Below are 6,000 nucleotides of genomic sequence, written 5' to 3' on the forward strand. Positions count from 1 at the left end.
TGGGCGAGCACATGATGAATTGGAACTGAATAAAGGTCTGTGTGGTATGGGAGTTGAAACCAAGATGCACAGTGTGGCCAGATAAGACAGGAGAGGAATACAGAGGCCTGATCACACAGGGCTCTGTAAACCATGCTGTGAATTTCAGGAAAACAACAGACCATGGTTTCTACCTTCAACGAACTCATGGTCTAGAGGAGAAAAAAGTCTAGTAAAACGATAATTAAACACAAAGAGGTAAGTGCTACGCTAAAGATATGCTCACTGTTATCTGGGATCCTGGGAAAAGGAGCAACTTAATTATTGCTGAGTGGATCAGAGAAGGATTTTTCAAGGACTTGAGTGCTTGAGTTGAAACTGCAGGTTTGAGTGGGAGTTTTCCAGTAAACAAAGAAATGTGAAAGAAAGAGAAAGAGAAAGGGAACGGCAAGGGTAAAGACATGGGGGTTAGAAATCATTCACATGGATGGAAGTAGGGTGCATGCCTTGTTAAAAGCTTGGATGTTTTCCTTTGGATGATAGCAAGTCTTTAAAGACTTATGAGTTAGGACATGGCATGATTAGAAAGATCATTCCAAGGACAATGCAGAAGATGAGTTTGAGGGACATGAAACTGGTGCAGGAGGACATGGTAAAAATTTATTGCCATAATACAGGTGAGAAGCGGAGTTCCTGAAAGAGAGAATTGGTAGTGGGGGTAGGGAGAAGATCAGAGGATGTTTGGGAAATGGAAGGAACAAACTGGTTTTCCCAGATCTTTGTGCCTTACTCTCACCTTGGCTTCAGACAACCAGTATAAAAATGGGCCAATCTGTGAAAGAAAGGAGTCTGATGACCCAATTACGGTAATGCATCAATGACTGATAACAGCTAGATGTCCTTTCTCAGAGGACTTTGAATTTAAAATTATACGTCTGGGAGTTCCCTGGCGGTCGTCTAGTGGTTAGGATCCGGCATTTTCCCTGCCAAGGCTGGGTTCAGTATCTGGTCGGGGAACTGAGATTCCTGAAAGCTGCTCAGTGTGGCAAAAAAAAAAAAAGTCTGAAAAAGAATGAAAACTGAATATATAAATATAACTGAATCACTTTGCTGTACACCTGAAGGTAACACAACATTGTAAATCAACTATACTCCAATAAAATTTTAAAAAAAATGCCTGGAATGGGCAATGAAGGTGGAATGATGGAATTTAGATGCTTTGGATCTTGGTAGGGAGGTATTTACTGGGTGGGAAAAGGAAACAGAATCTCATTGCTCCTCTTAACATCAGTGGTTTTCAACTGGGGGCAATTTTGCCCTCTCAGCAGACATTTGGTTGTCTGGAGACATTTTTGGTTTTCACAACTTGGGGTGGGAGTGCTAAGGGTTAGAGATAAGGTATAGATGCCGCTAAACATCCTGTAATGCACAGGACAGATCCCCTTCCCGCTCCTAAAACAAAAAATTATCCAGCTTAATAGGCAATATTGCCAGGGTTGAGAAACCCTGCCTTAAACCATGGCATGAGTGGCTCTATATTGAGACTTGCCCTATCTCTAAGAGTTACATAATTATTAGATTGAACAATCATGACTTGAGGGATGAAACCATAAAGTGACTTCTTGTCTTTAAACTCTTCCTTTAAAATGGTCTGCGGGGCTTGTTCTGGCCCTGACCCTGGATGAAAACGGGCCGATCTCATGAATTTTCTGGTCACTGTTATACAATGAAAAATGTCCTTTATTCATTTTAAACCACAGAGCACATTCTCAGTTCAGTAATTAAAATGTCTAGTCCCTTGTAATAATCAAAACTCCAAGCTTGACTTAAGAGGACTACGGTGTGGCAAGCTTCTTTCCCCTTTCCTGGTAGTGGTCCCACCCCTCTCCTAGCTTGTCCAACCTTGGGGTTGGAACATAGGGTGGAGAAAGGGAATGGGGCCGGGACAGTTCTTAGTGAGCTGATAGTGTTGTGAGTTGGTGTGGAACTCGCTGGAGTGCCTGGCAAGTGTTTACAGCTGATTCTAGCTCCTTGGAGATTTCCAGGGGACCTCTCACCTGGAATTCCCTTCTGTAAGTTATGCACTTTCCTCTAGCTCAGGGCTTCTTGAAAAATCATCAGTAGTGGGACTTTCCTGGTAGTGCAGTGGTTGAGAGTCCGCCTGCCGATGCAGGGGACACGGGCTCGTGCCCCGGTCCGGGAAGATCCCACATGCCGTGGAGCCTGCACGTCTGGAGCCTGTGCTCCGCAATGGGAGCGGCCACAACAGTGAGAGTACCGCAAAAAAAAAAAAGAATTGCTAATAAAATGAAATGGAAAGAAAAGACATTCAAAAAATAAAACTGCATTTTAAATAATCACATTCTACAACAGAAAATTACTCTGTCAAACTGCTCTAAAATTTTCCTAAGGCTTATTCTCAATTTCTGTCCTTTTTCAACATTGTAGATTGGTCACAGTGTGTGCACCAGCACCAGTCCTGACCTCGCTCATTGAGCACTGATCTAGCTCACTGTTTGCTCCTTCCCTCATGCCTGAGAGATGTTGACGTTTGGCTTCTTTCTTCTGAGGCCTGTCGCCCCTTAGGCTGCCTGAATATCCTTTCTCTCTCACTTGCGTTGCCCACATCATTTGGTCAATGGAAAACACTAGGAATCCTTTGCTCTGACTTGGTCTTGGAGCACAGACTGCCCAGTGGGGCTGCTTCTTCTGGCTCACCTCACAGCTGCTAGCCCGCAGGTATTCCCCAGGTGGGGCTGACAGAATTATGAGCCCTCCATCCCCAGCCCCCTGTAAGACATTCATGCCTAATCCCCAGAACTTATGTATATAATTGCTTTACATGGCAAGAAGGACTGTGCGAAAGGGAAGTGATTAAGTTAAGGATCTTAACATGGAGAGATTAGCTTGCATTTCCCAGGTGGGCCTAATGTAATCAGAGGGGGTCCTTATAAGTAAAAGAGGAGACAGGAGAGTCAGAGGTGTGATGACAGAGGCAGAGGTTGGAGTGATACACCAAAGAACGTGGGAAGCCTCTAGAAGCTGGAACAGGCAAGGAACTTGGTTCTCCTTTAGAGTCTCCAGAAGGAACACAGTCCTGCTGGCACCTCGATTTTAGCCTATTGAGACTTCTTACCTCCAGAACGGTAAGATAATAAATTTGTGTTGTTTTAAGCCACTAAGTTTGTGATGATTTGTTACAGCAGCACTGGAAACTAATACAAGCAAGAGTCGGACCCAAAGCAAGAGTAGCCCAAAACTTGAAGAGACAAATAATAACTGGGTGCTCTCTCTTTTTTTTGTGGTATGCGGGCCTCTCAGTGTTGTGGCCTCTCCTGGTGCGGAGCACAGGCTCCGGACGCGCAGGCTCAGCGGCCATGGCTCACGGGCCCAGCCGCTCCGTGGCATGTTGGATCCTCCCGGATCAGGGCGCGAACCCGCGTCCCCTGCATCGGCAGGCGGACCCTCAACCACTGTGCCACCAGGGAAGCCCTGGGTGCTCTCTTTAAAGTTCCTCTACTTTGACTTATCAGTCAGATTTCATTTTCATTTTTTAAACAGCGTGGTGCTTAAATGCTTGACATAACTCCCTTTTAAGCAGCTTCATTTCTTGTTTGTGGGGGAAAAAGAAAGGACTAAAGCCTCAACTTTAACGGCAGTGCTTAATGACCAGTTTATCAGCTTTGAGCTGAAGGAAAAACATTCCCCAAATTACAAGCCTTAAATTTTGTAATTTTACTTCTATGCCGTTTTTTGGCAGAGTGAATTATTTCTAACTAAAAGGGATGTGCAATTAGCAATTTAATTTATTTGATTGCTTTGATGATTTTCTCTGACACTTTTCTTTCATCCAAATACTGTAAAGTGCTTTGTAGAAATCAGATTTCATGCAAATAGTGTAATTAATCCTTCTTTGTAGGCTTTTGCTTGTAATGTTAGCAGAAATCTGAAAACGATATATGCAAACCCAAGTTTCCTACGATAAAACAACACTTAAGAGCAGTTTGCTGTTGTTTTACTTACCTGACTTTTCACTATCCTGTGGTATATGATTGTTTATCATTGTGCATAATAAGTCAAACACCATGGCCTAATGCTAATCTTCTGAAAGTACTTCAGCTATTGTATGGTTCTGTTTCTTTGTTTTGTTTTGTTTTTCTCAGTAGAAGCTCTGTTACTTAATGAAGGTAGACAGGTTCAGAAAGAAAGGACAGTGAGGGAAAGACAAGTTCACAGCCCTCAAATGTTCCCATTCATCCTTTATAAGGTAGATATTTGCTGACTACTTAAAATGTAAGATGGCATATTAAATTCCATGGAATGTCAGAAATTATTTCTCTTGATTAATTGCCCAGGAAATATCTCTAAGTAATTGGGTGATCATCCCCTTGAATATAACTATTACCAGTAGTTGCCCACATCAGCACCATATCATATACATAGAATCAAAGAAACCGAATGAAGAATGAGAGATGTGTAACTTGAGAAAATCCATGATGAAAGGACTGATTTTCTGGCTGAAGCAAATGATTTAGAATAGTCAAACTTAAAAAAAAATGTCATGCTTTCTTTAAAATTTTCTCTTTTAGTCCTCTGGGTTCTCATGTAAGTTGAAAAGATGATAAAGGAACTCAAAGAAGAGAAATGGTTTGCTTTTTTGAGCTGTCTCTGTTCTGGGGCCCCCATCAAAGAAACTCAGTTCATTTTGATCAAATAAGCTAACAGAAATGAATGGAAAGAACTGAATTGAAGTACAAATGGAACGAGAGTGTTAATAGGATGAGCAAAAGACTGGGGCATGGATTGGATACATAATAGTTTTTGGCTACTGACACTAATCTTTTAATGCTGACTTCTTGGTTGTAAATAAAGTGGAATCCATGGAACTCATTTAACTCATTGTTCTTGGAAAACGTAAGTCAATAAAAGTGAAGCATTCATAACGAGGCATAGAAAGTCCAACTACAATATACATTGTGGTTGAAAATGGAAAGAAGGCTAATGTTGACAATTGGGAAAAACAGAATGAAACCTTGAATTCATCAGTTAGGATACTGTTTATACTCTTTTCAAGACTAATCTTTCATTTGTTTTAGGTAAGATTTTTTCTTAATTACTTGGAAACTTGGCGTAATTGGTAACATATCTGAATATCTACTAGTAGATTTGTATTTCACATCTTTTTATTGCAGATATGCAAGTCATTAATACTTTTCTAGGCTGCCACCAGAAACCATATTTTAAGTTGTCCCTTAAATTAAAAAAAAAAATTTCTCTTTCTCATTAGAAGAGTAAACATAACTCTAAATAAGGTCCACTGTTATTTCCAGCAATGTACATTGGTGTTGTCTTTAAGCTTCAACCTACATTAAATGTATTCCCATTTTAGCTGTATAACAGGAAAGAGAAAATTTTAAAGATAATTTTCACATATTTATAACCATGACACCTGAAATGACAGCTGAATCTGCTCTTTTCAGGGAGCATGGAGACTCACAGGAGGTGAGCCCTGGTACTTCCTGAAATCAAGGCAGTTCTCTCCAGAGTTCATTCATTTCTAGGTGAGTTGTTCCACTTTTGTTTGTTTAATTTACATTTTACAACCTGACATTGGTGGCAGTAGTGATGTAGTGTCCTTGGCTTTGCAGCACATACATGGTCACTGCTCTTCATACAGTTTCCTCATCAATCACGTGATGTACATTGTTGGCGCTACATGCTGAGTTTAATTTAAACAAAAGACAGTTAAAATTATCTTCAAAAACCTTGTCCTTTGTAGTATTGCAAAGCCTTCAGGTCTGTATCAAGTCATGAATATGGAAGGATAGGCTTATTACAGTTGTTAAGAAATACAACGTGAAACTTAGAAGGAAGAGGAGGGGAAAAGTATGATTTCCATGCTTGAGCACTTGGTAGTCCAGGCTAAAAACAAGTACACCTCACCCAAATGAAGGATGAGACTTTGTGTCTCCATCAGAGGCTTACTCTGCCAGATTGCTTACACCTGAATAAAAGAGGATA

This window comes from Orcinus orca, chromosome 9, assembly GCF_937001465.1.
Source record: "Orcinus orca chromosome 9, mOrcOrc1.1, whole genome shotgun sequence".
NCBI lineage: Eukaryota > Metazoa > Chordata > Mammalia > Artiodactyla > Delphinidae > Orcinus > Orcinus orca.